At 44.7% G+C, this 24,895-nt stretch overlaps 1 protein-coding gene across 3 annotated transcripts in view; it reads left to right on the top strand.

The window, feature by feature from the left end:
- Window positions 1-20,768: 20,768 nt before the first annotated feature.
- fam53c (family with sequence similarity 53 member C) overlaps window positions 20,769-24,895 on the top strand; it is a 127,176-nt gene continuing 123,049 nt past the window's right edge. The window contains exon 1 of one of the 3 annotated variants that reach the window (XM_080201133.1): window positions 20,769-20,842. The gene's annotated coding sequence lies outside the window, so the exon portion shown is untranslated. Of the gene's footprint in view, window positions 20,859-24,895 lie in introns of all 3 variants that reach the window. The other 2 variants (XM_080201134.1, XM_080201135.1) reach the window with 2 other exon arrangements.

Genomic DNA, 24,895 nt, shown 5'->3' on the forward strand with positions numbered 1-24,895 from the left:
CTGTTTCAGATAAGCTTGGTTTAATTGGTTTCTTATTTTCATTTATTATTAAGCTTCTTTGAAATCTAACTTGATACCTTGTTAAACATGAATTTGAAGGTTATGCAGATAATTATGCAGCAGGGTAATCAAGCAGTTTATAAGCAAAATAAATCCATTGTAGCTGGGAACCTGCATGGAATATTGAACCAGTTAAATATTATAGTCTCAATGGCAACTTCTGTGATGTTGCTACCTACTTGAAGGGACCAGGGAATAACATCATGAAACTTCATTCCCTTAAACTTTTATTTGGGGTTAAATACCTCCAATGGGGGACTGGATGGTACAAACTGTGTATATGTCTTTTGGAGCTGATTTGCTGGTTTATGTTTGTAAAACCTCTGTTTTCCCTTTTAAAGAGTTTGACTTGAGTTGCTAATTTTGCTTCACTGCTGTCTCCTTTTTATAGGAATCAGTTTTTAATCAGTTCTGCCACCTAGTGGATGGAGTAGAAATGACTTTACTGGGCTAGCTGCTAGAATGATTGTGGGGTGTTTAAAATAATTAGTGGAAAGAGTGGTGTTAGCTGAAAATATTTGGCTTAAATGATTGATATGGCTAAGCCAGCATTCCCAATTAGGGAGAGGGGAGAGCTGCTTTCTTGAACTGCTGCAGTTCAAGTGGTGTAGGTACACCCATAGTGCTGTTAGGAAGGGATTTATTCCAACTAGAGTTAGTTTTCTATATTGTACCAATTATGAGTATACTGCTGGTGAAGTGGATTGCATCTGATGTCACTTAGTGTTTAGAATATGGGCAGCTGTGAAAACTGAGGTGTTGAAAGAATCAATTCACATTAAAAGTTCAACTTGCGAATGCAAATTGACTAGGACATCTGATGTGATGTTTGTTGTGTGAAACTTTTTTTATAAATATGATGGTTTGGTAGTCTTGACCTTTTGGGCAGAAGTTCAGTCAAGCCCCCACTTTCTGGTGCTAGATGATTTGTTTGATGCAATCTGATTGTGTTCCTAGGATGTATGATTCAACAGCAGAAAACTTTTTTTGTTTTCAGTTTTGTATTTTTGAAATGTAAATATTAGTTGTGCTTGGTACCTTTGGGTACAGGAAGATTTAACTTGTCAAAAGTTCACTAATCTGGCCCTACTTTCCAATGAACAATTTTGAACAGTCTGCCTGATTACATAAAGTCATTCATGTCAAATGTACTTAGCCTATCAAATCTGTTGTATATGGCTTATTGATGTTTGCAATTTCTATTTCAGTTTTGCTATGACAAATGCCCACATTCCATGGTTGGACTTTGGAAACATTGGTGGTGCAGCATTCCCAAGTGTTGATTCTTTTTGGACAGTAAAAAGGTTAGAATATTGATGGAATATTGTGTCACCTATAAATGTGCTTGCAAATTTGAAAGAACTCTGCCAGCTGAAAGGTTTCATCTCATTTTACTCTATGGCTGCTTAGCTGTAAGAGACCATGCATGGGCAAGTACAATTGCAACACTTTTCAAAGGCAAACCGTAGGCATGTTTGTCTTTCAATTTACAGCCTACAGTAAGCAATAATTCTTGAGTTTGGTTTGATGACTTGTCTGTTGCAATATTCCTTATGAGCCTAAGTGGGTGAATGTTGACATTTGTGGTGACTTCCTTCCCAGTGTCAATACGACCTGCATTTGAGGAAATACTTGGGGGTAGTTACCTTGCTGTTTTTAGTTTCTCTATCTCATTCTTGAGGCCATATTTCATTTTACTTTCCTAACTGGGATCAATAGCTTATTTAGTAGAAGCCTTTGACCTTGTCTTTTACTGGCTTGCTATCCCATGTTGTACATTCATCTACCAAATTATTTGGAGAGAAGGGAGAGGTGGAAGCTTTTTGAATTTTGAGCTTGACTTTGCTTTTTCAATACGATGATACAAGTGACCATAGCTTTTGACCCCACTTGGCCTCAACTTCAGTCAGGCCACTGTCTTTTAACAAAACTGTTGTCAAGTTTTTTTTGCATAATTCAACATGGAAACAGGACATACACTGGTTGTTTGTGATAACCAATTATTTTCAATTTGTTCCAGTTTTCAGATCTAGATATTTTAAGAGATGAGGCACCTTAATTTGAATATTTTCAACTGAGTTGGAAGTTAAGAAGTTGACATCTGCTTAGCATTGTTTTCCACAGTGCAAAACAAATACTTTTGTCTATACCAAATGAGAACTGCATTTGATTGCAAACTTGAACTGGTTCAGCTAGATGAACACTTGTGGTTAGTAGTCATAGACAAGAATATGATCTATGCTGGTGCAAAACCTGAGAAAATGCTATATTCAGAGTTGCTATCTTTCAGGTGAGGTGTTAACCCCACAATGTGCTTATTCAGCAATGATCCTTGCACACGTACTACAATAAACTGTTTATCATTGGCTGTGCATAAATTGACTGTCACTTCCCTACAAATGAGACTAATTCAAAATCATTGTTTGCATCATGCAAAATGGATACTTGGATCACATGGTATAAAGATGCTATATTAACAAGTTACTTTCAGTTGAGAGATTTGCGTTGTGCTTGCTCATCCTTTGATTTTAAAATCTAGTTTAAATTTTGCATTCTGATGTTTGCCATCGGTTTTTGAAGGTGACGTTGAGCTGGGATATAATTAATTCTATTAGCTAAAAAACAGAAGTTATTCATTTAGCGTAAACCTTTGTATCTGAGATAATAAATGACACCTCCCAAGATGATGGGACTGGGGGGATTGTTGCAACGTACTTATTTTAATGAATTGAGATCATCATTTAATCTATTTCATGTTTCCAGCAACTCATTACTGTATGGAAAAGTATGAAATTGATCAACATTCTCTCGTTCATTAGGGATGACGGTGATACACCTGCAACAGCCAGCATTGGAGTGGGTACAGAATCGGAACCAAATAAGCGATGGAACTGGGAGAAAAAGTTAGTCTGCATTTTCTTCAACAATGTAAAATTTGAAGTTCTCCACTTTCCTATGTGTTGGCTTGAACTTGGCTTAGAAATAGACACTTTAATGTTGAAATGGTCTTTTGGTTTTGTATTGGAATACTCCTGGAGCTGATGTCTTGATAAGAGTTGAACAAAAACATCAGTCTCTTAAATCCAGGGGCTTTCTATTTCTGTCTTTGGGCTACTCTGCTGGAATAGCAGACCTCCGTGGTATAGGAGTGACTCCTTCTTGTGGGGAAAGCGTGTGACCAACAGTAAACTGATAGTATTTGTGCTACTAGACTAGCAATGTAGAGGCCTAATCTGTAATGTTATCATCCAAAATAATAGCCATTATGTTCTGATTGGGTGGCATAAAGGACTGTCATCTCTCTGGCCTATAAATGACTCCAGATCCACAGTGATGTCCAACAAGCCATGCAGTCACACCAAATTATTACGCTTGCACTTTCCAAGAAGGTGGCTCTTACAAAAGAGGATAAATGATAAATATTGGCCTTGCTGACAATACCCACATCCTGAGAAAAATCTATTGTCACTTCCTCAAGCTAGCTGACCACATTCCCTTGATTTTTTTAGTATGTTTATAAGCCCATGTTCATGCCAGTATGGTGCTGCATTAGTACTTTGAATGTTGCACAATACCATTAATTTCTTAAAAGATACAAGCAGGATACCATCTGTTTGAATTTGACACATGTTTCTTATTGGTTAGAACCACTTGATCAATGGCAGAACATCTCAGTTGTACAAGTGTAACTAGAGGCAACTTGAATAGTAGCATTCTTAGTGTTTGTTAGTCCATAGGTGTCATACTATAGAATGTAGTATTAGCAGATCAAGCATTGAAGTGTCAGGTAATTGGGTTATTCTGAACTGTATCAAACTGAGATGTCTTAAAATCTGAGGGCAGGTTGAACACTTTTAAACTTTATTTTTCCCCTGCCCAGAAACTACAGGCATTGGAACTTCACTTCAGTGGCTTGTGACACTCCATCTGATTACTGGAGACCATCAGAGATTGAAACTGACGAAACGGTGCTGATGAGGCGACAAAAGCAGATAGATTATGGAAAGAACACTCCTGCCTATCCAAGATACCGGCAGGAAGTTCCCAAGTAAGTATCTTTTTCAAAAGTTGAAGATGTTTGGTGTGAACAGCCATCCTACACTGTTTCACGTTAGTAATGTGTTGCATTTCCATTTTTGTGGAGATTTGATGACCGGTCCTGATTGGGATCAAGTTGCATGCTACAAGTAACAATGATCCTTCAGTGAGTGAACATTGTAATGATTTGCTGTCAATTTCTTATTGACATCCTGTTCTACAGCGTGGGTGGGGACCAGATTCCTTAACATAGTGCCATTTTGGTTTAACATTTCCATGCATTATACAATCTAAAAGCAATTGTATTTGTAAAATACTTGAACCTGCAGAATGGCCTTCCACTTTCCTCATGAACATGATCCTGGAGGAAAACTTTTTTAAATATGACCTGAGTTATGATGGCTTTCCCTAAATTGAACAATTTTTTATTGACTTCCCTCTTCTGCAAACTACAAGCATAATGCCAATTTCACTTGGAGCTATTAGAGGTTTACAGTGTGGAAACAGGTCCTTCAGCCTGCCTAGTTTTTAACACTAAACTAGTCCCAATTGCCTGCATTTAGTCCATAATCCCTCTATGCCCATAATTCCTCTATACGCATTTTATCAACATAAGTGTCTAACTGCTTTGTTTTTTGAAAGGACAATTTGCCCCTCGGACCCTATTGTGTATCTCCCCTCAAATTAAACCCATGCCCTCTAGTTTTAGACTCTTAGCTTTGGGAAGAGATGTTAACTATCTGACTTATCCAAGTTGGTTTATTTGTGCCATTTACGTTATTGATTCTAATATCTACCCGTGCTTTCTAGTCTTCAAGTAGGATTGAATTTTATAAGTCCTTTGCAGCTGTGGGTGAACATGACACATATTGCTTTTTAAAAGGAAACTCCGAGTGCCAGGAATACATCCTCAAACTCCCAACAAATACAAGAAATACAGTCGACGCTCCTGGGATAAGCAGATCCGGCTATGGAGGAAAGCACTTCACGCTTGGGACCCACCATTTGAGCAGGGGGATGGACTGAAGTCAGTGCATGCAAATTCTAATATTTATATTAGATGACCTGTGTGTAAAGTAAACTTTCAAAGAAACAAGAGTAGCCTTTTAGATCCTGGGGCCTGTTCAAGGGTTGACCAGTATCTTGCTTTACCTGTCTGAGTTTCAATTTTTAATGTATTTTGCCTAAAAGGTCTGTCAATTTCTTGGTTTGAAATTTTCAATTGTCCTAACAGCAGCTTGGCAGGGGAGGGAGTGGGTTGTCATCTTTCCAGGATTTTTCTTTTACTTTCTGTCATGGTTGGTTCCAACTTTGTGCCTTTATTCTTGCCCCTCTAATAGTAACCCTTGTGCTATTTGGCTAGTTGAGTCTTGTGTGTTGCAACTTGGCTGAGCTGCTGGACAACAACTCTTCCATGTGACTCACCTGTCAATCAGTTGAAGCATGGTATCATCACTTAATAAAAGTGACAGCCAAAAGCAATTAAATGTTCTTTCATTAATAAATATTCAATTGGCAACTGTCTGTCTTATGAATTGGGGGTGAAAGTGTTACCTGACTGTGATTTTTGTCACTTAGCTTTTCTCATCTGTAAAGTGTCTCTACTGTTAACACTTGCTTCAGGCCTGGAATTGGTATATGGACCCCTCTGCACGGACTGGACAAAACAAAGCGACCCCTGGAGCAATGGTTTGGTCCCCTCTGCTACACAAACATGACTACAAGCAACTCTTTGTCGTCAGTAAGCTTGCATTATGTAATTTCCTTTCCCATTGAGCCAATGTTTTTATTGAAATGATGCTGACACAGGAACTTGCATTTATTTAACATCTGACATTTAAGATGCCAAGTGTACTTGAGACTCTTTCCCCCACCCTGCTTGCCAAAAGTGGTAGTGGGGAGGAGGACCAAGAGGTGGGTTTCCAAGCAGGTGGAACTAGGTTTCATCTCAGCGGTTTAGAGATTGCCATTCCTAGCAAAGATTTAAGTGGTTGATGTACTGGAACAAAAGGAGGAATTCAAAAAAAATGTCACTAATTAATTATATTACCATCTACATTTCTCCCTTCTCTATCCTCCAGAGTTTAGATCATCCAGTCAAATGAATTCAGTGGGTTATCTGGTTAGAATGTCCATTTCTTTGGCCAAATGCATTCAGATTGTTTACCTATACTTCAGAAATGAGAACAAACTGTATTGCATCAAGACTGTCTTAAAATGGATGAACTGTTGTATGTGATTTTTAGATTGACTTTAAAGAATTTGCTTTGTATTAATGTAAATACTTTAGTTAAATGTTCCCAAGGGGTGCCTGCACCTTAAAGTCAAGTTGCGAGCTTGGCATCAATGCTCCCCCTGTTTGAATATTACAGTACAAAGACAAGCCATGATTTTAAACTTGAGTAGTGGTGTTTGCTTTCTATCAAGGTACATCAATTTTCTTGAAGGAATTGAAGGCATTATGGCTAGATTTTTAGACCTCCAATGTAGGTGGAGGGGGACAGGCTGGGAGAGTGGCAGATGGAATATGACATGGGGAAAGTGTGAGGTTGCACACTTTAGTAGGAAGAATAGAATATAAACTATTTGGGTTATGAGGATGAGTATGAGTGATCCCAGGAATGAAAAGATTGACAAGATGCTTTTGAGGACTCTGAATCTACGTGCAATGGAGTTTAGAGGATGACAGGGAAGGCTATCATTGGAACTTCCAGAATCGTGAAAGGTCTAGATAGACTAGGATACAAGGGCACAGCCTCAGGATAAAAATCCTCATTTTAGAACTGAGATGAGGAGGAATTTCTTCAGCCAGCAGGTGGTGAATCTATGGAATTCATAGTTACTGAGTATATTTTGAGGTTCTTGATTGTTGAGGGGATTCAAGGTCACAGAAAAGGGCAGGAGAATGGGGTTCAGAAACATGTCAGCCATGATTGAATCACAGAGCAGACTTAATGGGCAGAATGGCCTAAGTCAAAAACAAGCAATCTTCATGAAAGGTTTTGTCAGCATGCAGGAACTAGTTCATGGAATTTGACAAATTATCCCAATACTGTTTAAATATAAAACAATGAGCTGCTTACAGCTGAACTTATAAATGCTATCTAACTCTTGATGCCTTTCCATGAATTCTGCAAAATCCCCTCCTCACCATCAGATGAGAATAGATGCCTTCTATTAAAGGCAAGCTTATCTTGCAATTGGAGATCAGTAATTAATACAGCTTTATATCTAAGTGTCTTTTCGTTGTTTCATATCACAACTATCCAGTGACGAGAGACAATAAATGCAGATGGTTGACACTAACCTAAAGCAGATGTATGGCAGCATTAGAAAGTTTCCCTGTCCTTCCCCACCCAACACACTTGGCTTTACTCAGATCACAGTAGCACTGGTTGATTTAGGCCAACACTTACTAATAGTGGGTGTAAACAGATACTGTTCTATTTACTCAAAATCTGGGTGAATAGTTACACCTATTGCTTCATTAATGGGTATATGTTAAAGCATCCAAGATGACTGGTTATTTGCTGAATGGAGTTGTGTTCAGTTTTGAAATGAAGTCTTCTGTTTTTACAGATGCCTGATGATCAAAGTCTCTTCCCATCCTGTCCTTCTGATTTCTCCTCAAATGGAGATGAGGACCCCTTTGAATTACTTAGGTTTTTAAGGAAAGGTCACAGCAATGACTGGACATCACGGTAATGCACGTTGAACACATCTTCCTGACAGAAGGAAGACTTCAGTCTGGAGTACTGTGGAAAGGATTTGCTATTTGTAAAGCGAATGGCTTGATTTGTGGATTCTGTATCTGATTAATGAATTTTCAAAAATTCAGCAGTTTTTCTTCAATACTACATTTTTCTTACACCAGTTGCAGTCATGTTCCTTTTGGATGGCAGATGGGAGACAAGAGGGTCTTGTAGCTTTGCCCACAATGCTTAATCATTCCACACCCAAATGTGGTAACTGCTAATGTGTTGCACTTTAGTTCAAGTGGAAATTTGTTTTCCCCACTGTCTGCCACCACTACCTTGCCAATTTGGATACAAGTATGGCTACAACAAAGCTTTTAAACTGTAAATTGCTGAATTTTTCCACCATTTACTTCTGCAGAATCCACATTTCCATATGTTGTGACAGCAAAGCTTTACTGTCTCCATCTAGAATAGAAATGAAATATCCCAAGGAGCTTTTTTTTAAAAAAGTGGAAAAAACAGACTGAAGCCAAGATCCTGATTACCTCATGCTGAAAGCTAGTCACTTTGTGGTGTTTAGAAGGAAGAGAAACTACCTCTAACAGTTTAGTTATAGTTGCTTGTAAGTATTTTGTGCATAAAACTTGTTAGTTTTTTTGTTTTTAATTCTAATATAAGGGGTAAAAGTTACTCATTGGCAGAGCAGGGAGACTAATGTTGTTTTCTGCCCTTTTGGCTGACTGCCCCATGGCCATCAAGGGATTTATTGTCTTGCTGATGGTTAAAATGTAGTGCATCAACTTGAAAGAAACACTGCAAATGAACATGGTTGGGAGGGTAGTGGGGTGCTCAGTATACTTTTTCCAGAGATGTTTTTATTGCTCACATTTGTTACCTTATCCTTGTGTTGAAGTCTTTGCCCTCTACACTCCCCACCCCCAACAAGGCTCCACATTCTCAGCATGTTTACCACCTAGTTTCTCACATCTTCCACAACTGTTCAATTATCCTTTCCAATGGACTAGGATTGGACCGCTTGCCACATGTTATAACTTTCATTCTAGTCTGTATTGCAGTTGGTCCCCTAACACTAGTTCACCCACTTGCTCCACTTCACAACAATTCTTTGGTCACTTGTATGAAACATTAGCATAGCATATTTTACACAGCTGCTTTTTCAAAACTAATTTATTCCCTCATGTGGTTGTCTCCCTATGTCTGAGGCACCTAAACACCAAACCATGTTTCCTGCATCAATTTGATCAGTTTTTTCCTCACCTGCATAAAATGGTCAAAGTCTTGCAGGATTAATATTCTAGCTGAATTACCTGAGCAAAAATTAGTCATATTAATGTTGGCTCTATGAATGTATAGAGATGAAATGGATTTTGCACTCTTGTTGCCTTTAAGTTGTTCAGGGCTTTGTCCTGTAGTCGTCCTTGTATAAAAGGAATTGGGGTGTGCACATCACTCCCTTGACGCTGTAAATGTTCAGTTTTAAATGTGATCTCCAATGCTGTATGGGGTGAGTTTCTGTAACTTTGATAAACCAGTAAAAAAAAAAAAAATCTGAAGGTGTAAAAGTCTCTGACTCATCTTGTTTTTTTTAAAAAAACTTGGCTCTAATACATTGAAGAAGGGAAGGGAAACTATTCCTACAAGGCTGCTGAGTTTTAAGCATCCATGTGAAATTATGGAAGGGGTTGACAGGAATTGAACTTCTCGTGGCAGCTTCACTGACCCCACATACTGCATCAAGCAATCTCTAATTGGATATCACAGTTGAACAATACACTTGCAATAACCTGATGTGTAATCTTGGACAGGGATAAGCAAGAACAAACTCCTATTCCCTCCCTTCAGTATTTCTTCACCCCTGGACCATATGAACCATTTAACCAGCAGCAAGCTTTTATGGATTTAAATAGAGGGTTATTTGGTTGCAGGTTCACTTCACAAATCTGATGCTTCATCACTTGAGAGGATAGAATTTTTTATTTAGAACTACCTTATGTCATTGGCTCACTTCAGTACAGCCTGCTGAAGAGTTTATTTTTCGCTCTTCTAATAGAATTAGATGAATTTGATAACTGAAGTATGTAGGATTCCTATGAAGAGATGGATTTTCAGCAGGTCATGGAGTTGGTTAATATTTTTGTACAGACTTGAAGGAACAGGTTTGGCAACCTTTAAGTTGGTCTCCATTTCTTAAAGCAAGTTGCAACCTTTGCTGTTTTCATGCTATGTTTACAGGCAGACTGGTTTCTGTACTTGATTCAGACAGATTTGGTTATCTGAAGCTCAGTCAATTGGGTGACTACATGATCAATACTTCTGTTATCCACCTGGAATGATTTTGAATTTGGAAGCCACTACGAAATGGGATCTGGTTGGAGGCCACTTGCACCTACTTGTGGTGAACTGGCTTTTCCAGTGTTAAGCAAGAAGATGGAGTCTGAGTTCACAAGGTTTAAATTCCAAGTACTTTTGACTTGGAGTGCCCTTTTTTCTGAAGGGGTGTATCCCACCCTAATTCATTCAATTGGGAACTTTCTGGGGATTTGAAGTAGTTCTTGGTCTATGCAGAAATTTCAAGTCACCTGATCCTCCATGTTAGCAGTTTATTAATGACCATATTTTAAAATAAAAGACTCTTCTAGAGAAGCAAATTTATATACTGAATACTCTATGTAAACAAATGTCTTTGCTGGTATGATGGCTTAAAGTTACCAACTGACTTGACAGTGGAAGGCGTGGGAAGTAAACAGTCATTGACAATATAACACCCTTGTTCTAGGTTTTAATTGGATGATTGAATGGGATTGGACCTTTTTACCCCAGGAATCAATGCTGGGCTTGGACTTGTACAAACAATACAGAAGTGGTGTAGGAGAATATGGCAGATTAAAAGCAAGCTGCAAGATCCAAGGCAGGTTAATGTGCAAAGACTGAGTTCAAGAGGAATATTGCTTGAATTGAGATTCATAGGGGATAAATTTTGTCGTGTGTTGTTTAGTTGGTAAATGTTAAGCTAATTCATTTCTTATAGTTAAACTGTATTGTTAAATAGCTTGTTTTGATAGCTTCCTAGAGTGTCAATCAAAGAAAAAATAATTTGTGGCCAATATGTTGAGCAGTCATAATGGAGAAGCAATTTTCACACACCCCCTGCCACATTAGCACATGGCAGTGATTATTGAAAATAAGACCATAATATTTAAAATGGATAAAAGTAAAATTGTTGCAAGTGCTGGCAATTCACCAGAATGCTGTAAATACTCAGGCCAGGCCTTTCAGCAGAGGGAATAGAAGAGCATTTAGTGTTTTAAAACTTAATTGGTTCATTGTTTACTGGAATATGGAGTTGCAGCAGCAAAATGACGTTTCAGCTTTGGTTCATGCAAGTGCAATGAATAGGTAAATGAACTCTGCTACAGTTTCTAAGATTGTAAAATAAACAACTGCCAGTGGCCCTGAGGGGAAGGAGGACACCTTCCATTCCATTTGTGTAATTCTAATTAGGATGGTTTCCCAATAAAGGGCTACGGTAGAAGAATCAATCCAGTCAGATCTCTCTGGTTCAAATGAGTTTGTTGTATAACACCTTCCTCAGTACTATTAACCCACAAGAAGGTCCCCACTAAAGTGATTCTTTAAGATAATTGCCATAGTATGCTAACATTGGTTTTGAATATAGCTGCACTGATGTCTTGCTTGTCCTCTGAAATTCTGAGCTAGTACTTCCCAAATTATCTTTGCCCTGTATTTCAGTCTAATCTTCTAACTATTGAGGTACTTGCTTTGTCCTATCCCCATGACAAACTATTCTATGTTCTAATGGCCTCTAATCTTTGGTACATCACACCTCCTGACTAGGGGCTTAATTTGTCTGGTCTACCTTGATCCTTCTGTCCAAACTCCCTACCTTTGACTACCCAACCAACCATTTCACCTTGACACTTGGTTCCACATTTTTGTTTTTCCTGAACCTTTGCACTTTTTTGGGTCAAGGAGTTCTGGCCATGCTGTCAATCAAACTATTTGTGCAGTGTAAAACTTTTCCAGTTAACTGTCTCTCATACAAGTGAGATCTGCACTAGCATTCTAATACTTTCACTTTTCCACCCCTTACAATATTGGCTTGTATTGCCAGAAGTTTCTTAAATTTCTCCACTTTTTTTAGTTAATGGTCCCTGGGGTATAGGGTGGTTTCTGCATTTGAATTCCATGTTGATGGTGTAGGTTAGTGCTCCGATGCACTATGCACATTTCCAGGGCAATGTCTCATTCCTGGAGATGCTGCCTTGTCTCTGAATGTGAAAATACAAGGCCCAAGAGGAACAATTTCACATCCTCCGTCTGAGAGACTAAATCACAATAGCCTTTGAGGCCAGGCTGGTGTGCAAAGGGAGATGTATTGGGCAGTTATCCCTTTTGAAATCCTGAAATAGATCAAATGTTTAGTATGCTCATAATGGGGAAGAGCAACTGGATGATGTCAACACTGTTTTGTTGAGCTGTCACAGATGACACGAGGCACACAGCTAGACCCACAGTGTGACTGCTGACTGCCACTGTTCTCCTTCCGCACCCCCCCCCCTCCTCCAGCCATGTTTTATTTTTGCCTTAACTCATTCTACTCCACGTGCAGAGTGTGAATTTGAGCCTCCAATAGGGCCTGTACTATAAATTCCATTGATTGCAAGGATTTGGAACAGGCTTTCTTGCATTTCACCCAATTTTGTTTGCCTGCTATCCTGAGGAAACTCATTTTGGTGAATGGTTCTGAAGGGGATGGATGTATTTTTGTCCCAGTGACTGACTCTGCCTGAGCTTGTAATGACATTATTTGATTTTTGGAGTGACAAAAACACTTTGACTTCCACAATAGAAGTGGCTAAGAAATTGTACTAAACTATCCTCACTCCATTCCAAATATCAAAGCTTGGTTTGGCAAGACCAGCTAGCATTCCTCCTGGTTTAAGATGGTCAATCTCTGCCAATCAAATCTGGAACCTATCTGCCTGCTCAGGCTGTGTATAATGTAGAATTACCATTCACCAGATTGTCACATAGCCACCATTATGTTCAAATGACAAATATTTTGTAAATTTGACCCTCCCAAGGTAAGTATATCACTGTCTGTCTGGGAGCAGTGCACATAATGTTGCAAAGATAGATAGTAAACCTGTCCACTGTTCATAATGCTTTCATCAGCATTTTGTTAATTTTTCTTGGAAATGGATTGCTGTTGATTCATGGCTCAAATGTCTTGCTGTTCAGATTTGGTCAGTGGCATTTCACACTGACTATTTGGGACATTAAATTGAGTGCAAATATGTGGTAGACAGCATACCACAATTGAGTGCTCCTGGCACGGAGCTGGTACAGGACAGCAATGTTGTATCTGAGGCTTGAGATGCTTTTGCTTTACCCACTGCAACAACAATTTGCATTTGTATAGTACATTACCATGCAAGTTTTTGGGAGGCAGGGATGGGGATGGAGAAAGTTTCCCCCCTCCCCCCAGATGTTTGCAGGCTGGTCTACTATTTTAAGACAGTTTGGCGCAGTGGACACTTAATCATAGATTTGGGAAGGGGATGGAAGGCTATCAACTTTGAGGTTGTTTTGAAGATTCAAAATATTATCCTATTCAATCAATGCTGTGCTGTGTAGATTTTGTTCATGTGATCTTCCCTTGCTTTGACTGGGAAAGATCCAGCTTATTACACCAATAATAGTGTTAGGAGCTCTTTGTGCAGTTGATTTCACAATCAACTGTGGGTAGGGAAATCAGCATGTTTCCTGGTGTCTATTGTAATAGCTGCTTTGCAGTTGAGTGGAGCAAGCCTCAAGTAAAAGTTGAGGCTTGACAGCTTGGAAAAAAAACTGTCTTTATATGCCTTTCTCTGATCAGAACCTTCCACATACCTGATGAAGGAACACTGTTTCAGAAAACTTGTGGGATTACTATCAAAAACTGGTTGGACTTAAACCTGGTGTTGAGACTTTTTACTGTGTTTACCCCAGTCCAATGCCAGCATCTCTACATCAGTAAAAATGGAAGCAGGCAGTGGCAACTTTCATCCTAGCTCCTTTTCCTTGTGTGACTCTATGATTCCAATGGTTTGCACCAATACCAACTGGGCAGAACACAATTTTACTGGAGCAGAAACAGATCCACAGTCTGGTTTCTTAAACATCAAAAAAAAATCTCTATTCCCTAGAGGATATGTCCTATTCCTATCAATTTGATCTCTATCATCATTGTCAGCAAGCTGCTTGCTAATACTTCGATATTAATTGATATGCTTTTCTTTGACAGATTGGAAACTCTTCAGCAAGCCTACATTCCACAACTATGGATTGTCACGTTTCACAAAGTTACTTTATTTGCTTTAAAAGATCCAAAGGCCTTTGTCTGATAGAACATTCAAAGCACAGCTGTTAATCTAGATTAAAAGCCAAAGAAGGCAGGCTAAATGTAAAACTTGGCCATTAAGACACATTTCTAGCTTATCTGCACCTTCTGGTGCCTTGTTTATCCTGGCTCCAAAAAGTGTTGTCAGAGGTCCCATTTAGTTGTTCGTTTAGGATTTATAGTGCCATGAATAAAGCATTAGAATGCCACAATTGGTCTTAGCAACTTTTAGATTTAGAATTCCAATTCCTGTTCACTAAAGTGAACTGCACTTCAAACTATTGATCCTTATACAAAGATGTTTACAGTGCTTTAGGCTAGAATAATATCTGAAGTTGAGGTTTAATGGGAGATTAAAGACCAGTGGGATGTAGGAGGCTGAAGGCATATGGTCACTATTGATTTGATTTGTGGTGGGGGGGGAGGTGGGGGTGGCTAGTGGAGAAGGCAAGAGAGGAGATAGTAGGGTGCACAGGAAGTTGAGTCTGTTTCAGTGGTTGCTAACTGCCTGCTGGTTCAGAATGGGATGAAGCAAGTGGCATATTTATGTGGAAGATTGAAGATATGATGACTTTAGCCTTCCCAACTCTTAACTGGAGCAAGTTATCCAAGACTGAGCAGAATTTTCCCAAAAATGCAGTCTTGCTTCAGGTAAGGCAAGAAAACCAATGGAAAGCTAACAGGCTTCACTCCTTGCTGTACTGAACAAGTGTGTGCATTTTAAAAGTGAAGCAAGATTCACACAGCTGAAGGGACAGGGCCTAAAGATACCAGCAAGATGCTTTAGTTTAAACTTACCCAACTTAAATGGCCTTCCCACACATGCATGCAGTGGGGTGCTCTCTCTCCACTCCATCACATGAGAACCCCCTCCATGGGCCCCCAGAACACCACCTTGGCTGTGAGTGATATGTTTTCCTCCAGATGCTTGGTGTGGTCCCCACAACTGGTTTTCATTTTATAATGTCACACTGATAGGGTGGGAGGATAAGGCATAGGTCGACATTAGTGTCAAGCCCAGTAAGTACATGTTAATTTATTGTTTAGAAATCAGTTTCACATCCCATTATTGTCCCAGCACCAGCATCCCCCATGACGATGGCATTCCTGCAACAGCCTCAGTACTCAACGCTGACAACTGCCAGTTTCCAGATGCAATTCTACAACTCATCCATTTCATCCTGGACCACAATGTCTTCACCTTCAACAACAGATCTTCATCCAAACACACGGAACAGCCATGGGGACCAAATTTGCACCTCAATATGCCAACATCTTCATGCATGTGTTTGAACAAGACTTCTTCACTGCACAGGACCTTCAACTGATGTATCCAGTGTATAGCAAGGATGTCATTTTCTTCCTTTTTGGACTCATGGTGAACCATGTTAAAGAAGTCATCCCCTGCCACAGCAACCTCTGCAAGATGTGCCGGATCTTCGACACAGATGCCATCATCTCGCGTGAGAACACCATCCACCAGGAATGTGGTACATACTTTGGCAACTCAGCCAACACCGTCTACCTGATGCACTGCAGCAAAGGGTGTCCTGAGGCAAAGTACATTGGGGAGAACATGCAGATGCTACGACAACAGATGAATGAACATTGCTCAACAATCACCAGGCAAGACTGTTCTCTTCCAATTGGGGAACAGTTCAGCAGTCATGGGCGCTCAGCCTCTGATCTTCAGGTAAGCATTCTCCAAGGCAGTCTTCACGATACACAGCAGAGTTGCTCAGCAGAGGTTGTTAGCACACATGAGGATGGCCTCAACTGGGGTCTTGGGTTCATGTCACACTATCTGTAACCCCCATGACTTGCGTGGACTTGTAAAATCTCAAACTTTCTTGTCTGGAAACAATACACATCTTTTTAACCTGTGCTTAATGCTCTCTCTCCACTCACATTGCAGGTAATCAACTCTCAAAAGGTACAGACAAAGAGTCTCATTCCAATCATTATTCCTGTGAATTGAATTTGTCTTTATATGCCCTGTCTGTGATCAGAACTCCCTCCCACCCAACAAAGGAACAGACAGTTCTCAAAGCTAGTGGTGTTTGCTACAAATAAATCTGTTGGACTTTGACCTGGTGTTGTGAGACTTCTTACTGTGTTCATCCAAGAAATACAGGCTTTGGTTCCTTTTACCCCACCTTGCTGTAATGTACCTGAAACACACTTTTAGAGACTACTCATTGCAGTTTTTCCTCTATGTAAATCCCATTGAAGTTGGCCCTTCATTCTTTTGATTTGTTTTTTGTTTCTCTCTGCTCTTTATTATACTAAACGTTACGATCACTTTTGCCCAAATGTTCCTTCACAGCCACTGGGCCTACCTCATTCTGCAGATCCAGCAATGCCCTCTCCCTAGCTGGACTGAGCATGTACTGATCAAGGAATTTCTCCTGAAATATTTCAAATTCCACCCTCTTCTTTCCCTTTTCACTCTTGACCATTTGCCTAAATATCTCCATTCTATAGTTCTTGGCACATTTCTGTAATGCTCCTGCAGACTTCCTGCTCTATCTCTTGCCCACTATTTGGAGGCCTATGAAGTACCCCAGTAGTATGATCATTCTTTTGCTTGGCCCTAACAAATAGATTTTGATTTTGCAATTGCCCTAAAAAATCAGACATGTCTCTTTCCTATCTATTGTGAACACTTTGTAAATATTCAGTGCCTTGTCGTCCTCATTGTTAAGGCTTCTTTCCAACATTGCTGCTGCAGTGTACTCTCATGACTTTGTGCTTGTCAGCTCAACGACAATATTCGCCACTCTGTATTTGTATAAACCAGTCTTTGTATTCCTCCTAGTCCTTGGTCTGCTCTTATGGTACTACTTCCTTATCTAGTATTTATTCAACACATTCACCTCTTCATGCACTTATTCCTCTTTCCTATTTCTATATGCAGTGCCCATATTTTGACCTTCCCTTGACATGCTATTGAAACTCCTATGAGGTAACTGGATTCAAGTCATATTGAGATGCAACCCTTCCCTTTTGAGTAGGTGCCTACTGCCCCAGAACTGGTCTCAATGCCCAATAATCTGAAGCCCTTCCTTTTGCATCATACTTCCTTCCATATTTACTCTCCTGCTGGCAATATGACAATCCAGAAATTACTAGCCCTGAGGCCCTACCTTTTAACCATCTCCTTAGGTCCTCAAAATCCTGATTGTTGGACCTCAACACCTTTCCCCTTTAGTACTGGCTTGTGCCTTTCAGTGAACATTTTTTCTCTCTCCCCATGATCTCCTTTGCTGTGGCCCCAAGTAGGCAACACACCATTTGGGACTCTGACTGTTACAGTTGGTCTTTTTTTTCCCCCAAAGTGGAATTAACAATGACAACTGCAATTCTACGCTTTGCTGTTTCCCTTCTTTGCCATTCCTTGCCTATTAGTGCCGATGATTGAACTGCACTCCATCATGTAGTGCAGTTGCAGTAATCTCTCTCCAATGCTGAGCAGCAGTTTTGAGTGGTGCATATATTCCAAAGACTTTCCATCTCTCCTACTTTTTCCAGATGGTTACCAATCTACTATCTCAAACCTGTCCTGTGGTGTGACCAGCTCTTGAAAGGAAAACTTGAGAAACTTGTATTTTCCTTGTGCTTTGCAGTGGATTGTTGCTTAATGACAACCGTATTGCTAATTGAAAGGTATGTCACTTTGCGTGAGTCACATACCTCCTGAAACATTAGCCATCTAAAGAATTTGATGTTTAAAAAGATTGACATTCCTGATTTAATCCCAGAGATCAGTGTCATTACAGGTATTGTTCTGCCTTTTGTACACCTTCAGAGATTTGGAAGTGGCCGTGGGCAGGAGGCTATTGTAAATGAGCCTTCTGTATAATAGGCTACAGAGGAATAGAGGAAATCCTAACACTGAGGATATGCCATTATGTACTATATTTGAGTAGGATGAACAGTGCATTCCAAAATTAAATCAATGCCTTAAAGTAAAATCATGTGATCTTTGGAGCTTTAAAAAAGGGTATAAAGCCATAGGATTTAATGAGGGTAAGAGAGCATCTCTCTTCTCGTATTAAGTGCCCCCTTTGTCGCGTGCTTAGACTAGTAAAGGGTAGGGCTCCTTAATTAGGTGTGAACATGATATCAGTGTAAATGATAGGAATAAAGTTATTGTGGGTGGCACGCTGATTAGCACCGTTGCCTCATCGTGCTAATGACCTGGGTTCAAGTTCTAGCCTTGGGTAACTGTGGAGTTGGCATTTTCTCCCTGGATTCTCTGGTTTCCTCCTACAGTCCAAAGATGTGCAGGTCAGGCCATACTAAATTGTCTCGGTGTATACATTAGGGGAATTAGTGTAGATGTCATACAATAATAGAATCTTTGGAATGTGGAAGGCATCCAGAGGAAACCCATGTAGACATGGAGCGACTGTGCAAACTCCACCCAGACAGTGACCCAAGCCAGGAATTGAACCCTACTCCCTGGACTGAAGCAGCAGTGCTAGCTGTTGTGCTGCCCAAGGGGTAATTGTGTGGGGTTATAGGATAGGGACTTTGAGATGCTCTGGAGAGTTGGTAGACTTGATAGAATGCATTCCACAGTACCATTCAGCCTAAGACTGATGGTAATGTTGAAATTCAGGGTTACTACTTTCACCTAATGGCCTTCTCTGGCTGAGGTAACGATAAACAACAACGTCCTGAGAGGATAAGGTGCCTTTACACTGGCTGCTTTGGGTACAAAAAATGGCAGCCAGTATGATCAAATATTAAAACTAGTTAGAGCATTAGTGGTATGGTTTCCTTCAAAAGAGATTGATTCTCTGCAAATAGTGCTGCACAAATAAATTCAATGTAAAGAGACATTTTTAAATATGAATCTAATGCCCTTTTAGGCAGCAGGAGACATACATTACTGCTCCTTCTTCCTCTTTAGCAGCACTCCCTTACACCAGTGCAAAGAAAATCTCATCTCACTCTGGCTGATTCTCACCCAGAAAGTTGCTGAATTGATTTTAATACTTTAATGTTTCCTTTTGCTGAAACTGGGAGCAGATCTTAATACAGTTCAGCCAGCATAAAACAATAGAAAGTAGTGAATGTTAAGGATGGTAGTGGCCTTTGCTACCATGTGGCTAAGCAGCTGTTAGTTCTCTTCGGTAATTTAAGTTCCTTTTTTGTGGCAAGGGGATAGAAACCAGTACATTTATTTTTAAGAAAACACTTGTCTTTTCTCTTTCCCCCGAAAAGGGACGAAAGAACAAGCATGTGACGCGTTTTAAATCAAAGAAACAGAAGATCGCCAAAAGAATGTGGGTTAATGAATTAATTTCTAAATTGGAGAAAAACAAAAAAATCTGTAGGGGCTAACTTAGTGACCCGGTGGCAAATTAAAATGAATATAAATACCTACTGAAGATTTAAAAAAATTAAGCTTCGGGTTTGCAATAAATGCTCTCAAGCCTCCAGCATACTTAGCTCCTTTAGCTGAAAATTAACATTCGGCAACAAAAAGAATAAAATTTTTGGTGTATTTAAAAGAAAACTTTCTCCTTTCTTCCCCCCACCCCCACCAAGGGAAGTTTGCCATTTCAAAAAAAACAGTCGTTTTATTTGCACTTGCACCACTAGTGAGGCTGAAATTGACGTGAAAAGGGAGGAAGAGGCACCAGATGAATGAGTGTGATTGAATGAATTTGAGTGAATGGATTGGGAACTCAATCACATCACCGGCAACAGCATGGGAACTGGTGGGAGAAAACTACAACTCCCAGCAGCCTCTGGACCGCAGGCAAGACTGTCCCAACCGGAGAGAGGGGGGAAACGATTACCATCCCCCCTCATTCACCTCGACAAGCTCCAACGGTGACTTCTAAAATGACCTCTCCGCTATGAATAACCCGCAAATTCCAAACAGAATGTTCTATCTGAACGCAAATAAATATCCGTGTCTGAATACTCTATTCATTTATTTCCACGTGCCCACTCCATGTCTGTATTACTTTGGTTCGGTCTATTCGACTCGTTCAGCCTTTCTCTCTGGACTGAGCCATTTCCAGAATAGAGGAATTCTCGTACCGGGCAGAGGACTGTTTCCACAAAGCATTTCACAAAAAAGCAACTAAGCGCTCAGTCCAACTTAATTTTATGAGTTCCAGTTGCAATACATAACTTAAAGTGTAAAGACCGACGTTTCCGCGGGCAGCGGCTATTCCAATTGAAGCTTGACCCCCCCCTTTGATTGCCCCCCATTTCTATTTGCCTGGCGAGCAGGCTTCCCTGGGTCGCCATTCTGGTCTCAGGTCACCTGTTTACAGTGGAGGGGGATGTGCGCAGCTGAGAATTAATGGTAGACTTTTTTAAAAAACTCAAGTAGTTCGAAATCTTGCGACACATGGATCAATATCAGAAAGTAGTTGGTGGCTGACCAGCCGTTGGGGAGTAGGAGGCGGGAGAGGAGTTTTATTTGTGAGTGCTGGGGACTAGGCTCCCCCCTGAGAGGCGGGCGGTAGTTGGTAGTGACCAGAAGCTATATAAGACAGTGGAGTGGTCCCTTTTGCTCAGTTGCCTGGAGCGCGTTACTAGGGAGACGGCGGTGGTGGTAGCCGGAGCAGCAGCAGCGGGGACACTGATGGTAGCGGTGGGTGCATCCACTTGTGAGCTTCCCCCACCCTCATGCAACGGCGGCACGATCCTCCCGGGGTGGAGGTGGGGTGGGGGGGTTCGAGACCTGCGTTCGGCCCAGCACACTTTTATTTTTATATATATAAAAAAAACCTGCCCCAGCAGTTTTGTTTTTGTTTCCACCCCCACCTCCCTCGTTGGGTTAAGTGGAGAGTTTAGTTTAGTTTGTGTGTGTGTGTGTGTGGTGAGTTTGTCAGGTAAGTACTCTTGTTGCTATGTGTAGGAGAGTCCGCCCCCACCCCCCTCACTGCTGGGGAGAGGCTGCAAGAGTGGGTGAGCCCCTGGGGAAGGGAGGAGAAGGAGGAGGATTCACAGGGAAGGAAGATCTGAGAGCCACTTGTTGGGAAGTTTCCATTCTTTCACCTCCCCACCCCCCTCCCACTGTCCTGACCACATGAAACTCCTTCTGACAGCTCCAACATTTTTTTTCTTAAAACTTATCACTTTCTTCGCCAGCAATAAAAGCACATTGCTCTGTAATTTTGTTTTCCACCTGGAGATTGCATATTGTATTCATTGGTCTCTCTGCAAGTGCAGCAGGTATTACATTCTTATTCCCCACTATGGAGTAATTTCTATTCTTGAGGTGGGTGGGTGGGGAAGAGTGGAGTAGAGAGGAGGAGGCTCTTATTCTCTGAAGATGCCTTCATGCTTCGAGGTGACCCCCAGACTCTTGGAGCTCTCGCTGAGGTGGCACAGGCCTTGTCCCTCAGCTCCTGCCTCAGTAGCTGCCACCAGGAGGGGCATCAGAGTTGACTTATCAGGCTTGCTTGATTCAGCCACCCCTCTCTTTCCTTCTCATTGACATTGTTCTGCAGCCCCCTCCCACCTTTCTGTCTAACCTCCCCAACTCCCACATCACTCTCACTCACTCCATCTCTGATTCTCCCCCCATGTCTCGTTCGCCCCCCCCCATGTCTCGTTCGCCCCCCCCTCCCCATGTCTCGTTCGCCCCCCCCTCCCCATGTCTCGTTCGCCCCCCCCTCCCCATGTCTCGTTCGCCCCCCCCCTCCCCATGTCTCGTTCGCCCCCCCCCTCCCCATGTCTCGTTCGCCCCCCCTCCCCATGTCTCGTTCGCCCCCCCCTCCCCATGTCTCGTTCGCCCCCCCCTCCCCATGTCTCGTTCGCCCCCCCCTCCCCATGTCTCGTTCGCCCCCCCCTCCCCATGTCTCGTTCGCCCCCCCCTCCCCATGTCTCGTTCGCCCCCCCCTCCCCATGTCTCGTTCGCCCCCCCCTCCCCATGTCTCGTTCGCCCCCCCCTCCCCATGTCTCGTTCGCCCCCCCCTCCCCATGTCTCGTTCGCCCCCCCCTCCCCATGTCTCGTTCGCCCCCCCCTCCCCATGTCTCGTTCGCCCCCCCCTCCCCATGTCTCGTTCGCCCCCCCCTCCCCATGTCTCGTTCGCCCCCCCCTCCCCATGTCTCGTTCGCCCCCCCTCCCCATGTCTCGTTCGCCCCCCCCTCCCCATGTCTCGTTCGCCCCCCCCTCCCCATGTCTCGTTCGCCCCCCCCTCCCCATGTCTCGTTCGCCCCCCCCTCCCCATGTCTCGTTCGCCCCCCCCTCCCCATGTCTCGTTCGCCCCCCCCTCCCCATGTCTCGTTCGCCCCCCCCTCCCCATGTCTCGTTCGCCCCCCCCTCCCCATGTCTCGTTCGCCCCCCCCTCCCCATGTCTCGTTCGCCCCCCCTCCCCATGTCTCGTTCGCCCCCCCCTCCCCATGTCTCGTTCGCCCCCCCTCCCCATGTCTCGTTCGCCCCCCCCTCCCCATGTCTCGTTCGCCCCCCCCTCCCCATGTCTCGTTCGCCCCCCCCTCCCCATGTCTCGTTCGCCCCCCCCCTCCCCATGTCTCGTTCGCCCCCCCCTCCCCATGTCTCGTTCGCCCCCCCTCCCCATGTCTCGTTCGCCCCCCCCTCCCCATGTCTCGTTCGCCCCCCCCTCCCCATGTCTCGTTCGCCCCCCCCTCCCCATGTCTCGTTCGCCCCCCCCTCCCCATGTCTCGTTCGCCCCCCCCTCCCCATGTCTCGTTCGCCCCCCCCTCCCCATGTCTCGTTCGCCCCCCCCTCCCCATGTCTCGTTCGCCCCCCCCTCCCCATGTCTCGTTCGCCCCCCCCTCCCCATGTCTCGTTCGCCCCCCCCTCCCCATGTCTCGTTCGCCCCCCCTCCCCATGTCTCGTTCGCCCCCCCCTCCCCATGTCTCGTTCGCCCCCCCCTCCCCATGTCTCGTTCGCCCCCCCCTCCCCATGTCTCGTTCGCCCCCCCCTCCCCATGTCTCGTTCGCCCCCCCCTCCCCATGTCTCGTTCGCCCCCCCCTCCCCATGTCTCGTTCGCCCCCCCCTCCCCATGTCTCGTTCGCCCCCCCCTCCCCATGTCTCGTTCGCCCCCCCCTCCCCATGTCTCGTTCGCCCCCCCCTCCCCATGTCTCGTTCGCCCCCCCCTCCCCATGTCTCGTTCGCCCCCCCCTCCCCATGTCTCGTTCGCCCCCCCCTCCCCATGTCTCGTTCGCCCCCCCCTCCCCATGTCTCGTTCGCCCCCCCCTCCCCATGTCTCGTTCGCCCCCCCCTCCCCATGTCTCGTTCGCCCCCCCCTCCCCATGTCTCGTTCGCCCCCCCCTCCCCATGTCTCGTTCGCCCCCCCCTCCCCATGTCTCGTTCGCCCCCCCCTCCCCATGTCTCGTTCGCCCCCCCCTCCCCATGTCTCGTTCGCCCCCCCCTCCCCATGTCTCGTTCGCCCCCCCCTCCCCATGTCTCGTTCGCCCCCCCCTCCCCATGTCTCGTTCGCCCCCCCCTCCCCATGTCTCGTTCGCCCCCCCCTCCCCATGTCTCGTTCGCCCCCCCCTCCCCATGTCTCGTTCGCCCCCCCCTCCCCATGTCTCGTTCGCCCCCCCCTCCCCATGTCTCGTTCGCCCCCCCCTCCCCATGTCTCGTTCGCCCCCCCCTCCCCATGTCTCGTTCGCCCCCCCCTCCCCATGTCTCGTTCGCCCCCCCCTCCCCATGTCTCGTTCGCCCCCCCCTCCCCATGTCTCGTTCGCCCCCCCCTCCCCATGTCTCGTTCGCCCCCCCTCCCCATGTCTCGTTCGCCCCCCCCTCCCCATGTCTCGTTCGCCCCCCCCTCCCCATGTCTCGTTCGCCCCCCCCTCCCCATGTCTCGTTCGCCCCCCCCTCCCCATGTCTCGTTCGCCCCCCCCTCCCCATGTCTCGTTCGCCCCCCCCTCCCCATGTCTCGTTCGCCCCCCCCTCCCCATGTCTCGTTCGCCCCCCCCTCCCCATGTCTCGTTCGCCCCCCCCTCCCCATGTCTCGTTCGCCCCCCCCTCCCCATGTCTCGTTCGCCCCCCCCTCCCCATGTCTCGTTCGCCCCCCCCTCCCCATGTCTCGTTCGCCCCCCCCTCCCCATGTCTCGTTCGCCCCCCCCTCCCCATGTCTCGTTCGCCCCCCCCTCCCCATGTCTCGTTCGCCCCCCCCTCCCCATGTCTCGTTCGCCCCCCCCTCCCCATGTCTCGTTCGCCCCCCCCTCCCCATGTCTCGTTCGCCCCCCCCTCCCCATGTCTCGTTCGCCCCCCCCTCCCCATGTCTCGTTCGCCCCCCCCTCCCCATGTCTCGTTCGCCCCCCCCTCCCCATGTCTCGTTCGCCCCCCCCTCCCCATGTCTCGTTCGCCCCCCCCCGGCCAACCACCACCACCACCCCTCCCTCCGACCGCCACCCCTCCCTCCCTCCCCCCGACCGCCACCCCTCCCTCCCTCCCCCCGACCGCCACCCCTCCCTCCCTCCCCCCGACCGCCACCCCTCCCTCCCTCCCCCCGACCGCCACCCCTCCCTCCCTCCCCCCGACCGCCACCCCTCCCTCCCCCCGACCGCCGCCACCCCTCCCTCCCTCCCTCCCTCCCCCCGACCGCCGCCACCCCTCCCTCCCTCCCTCCCTCCCCCCGACCGCCGCCACCCCTCCCTCCCTCCCTCCCTCCCTCCCTCCCTCCCCCCGACCGCCGCCACCCCTCCCTCCCTCCCTCCCTCCCCCCGA

This window comes from Carcharhinus amblyrhynchos, chromosome 13 (genome assembly GCF_965287045.1).
Source record: "Carcharhinus amblyrhynchos chromosome 13, sCarAmb.v2.hapA, whole genome shotgun sequence".
NCBI classification, from domain to species: domain Eukaryota; kingdom Metazoa; phylum Chordata; class Chondrichthyes; order Carcharhiniformes; family Carcharhinidae; genus Carcharhinus; species Carcharhinus amblyrhynchos.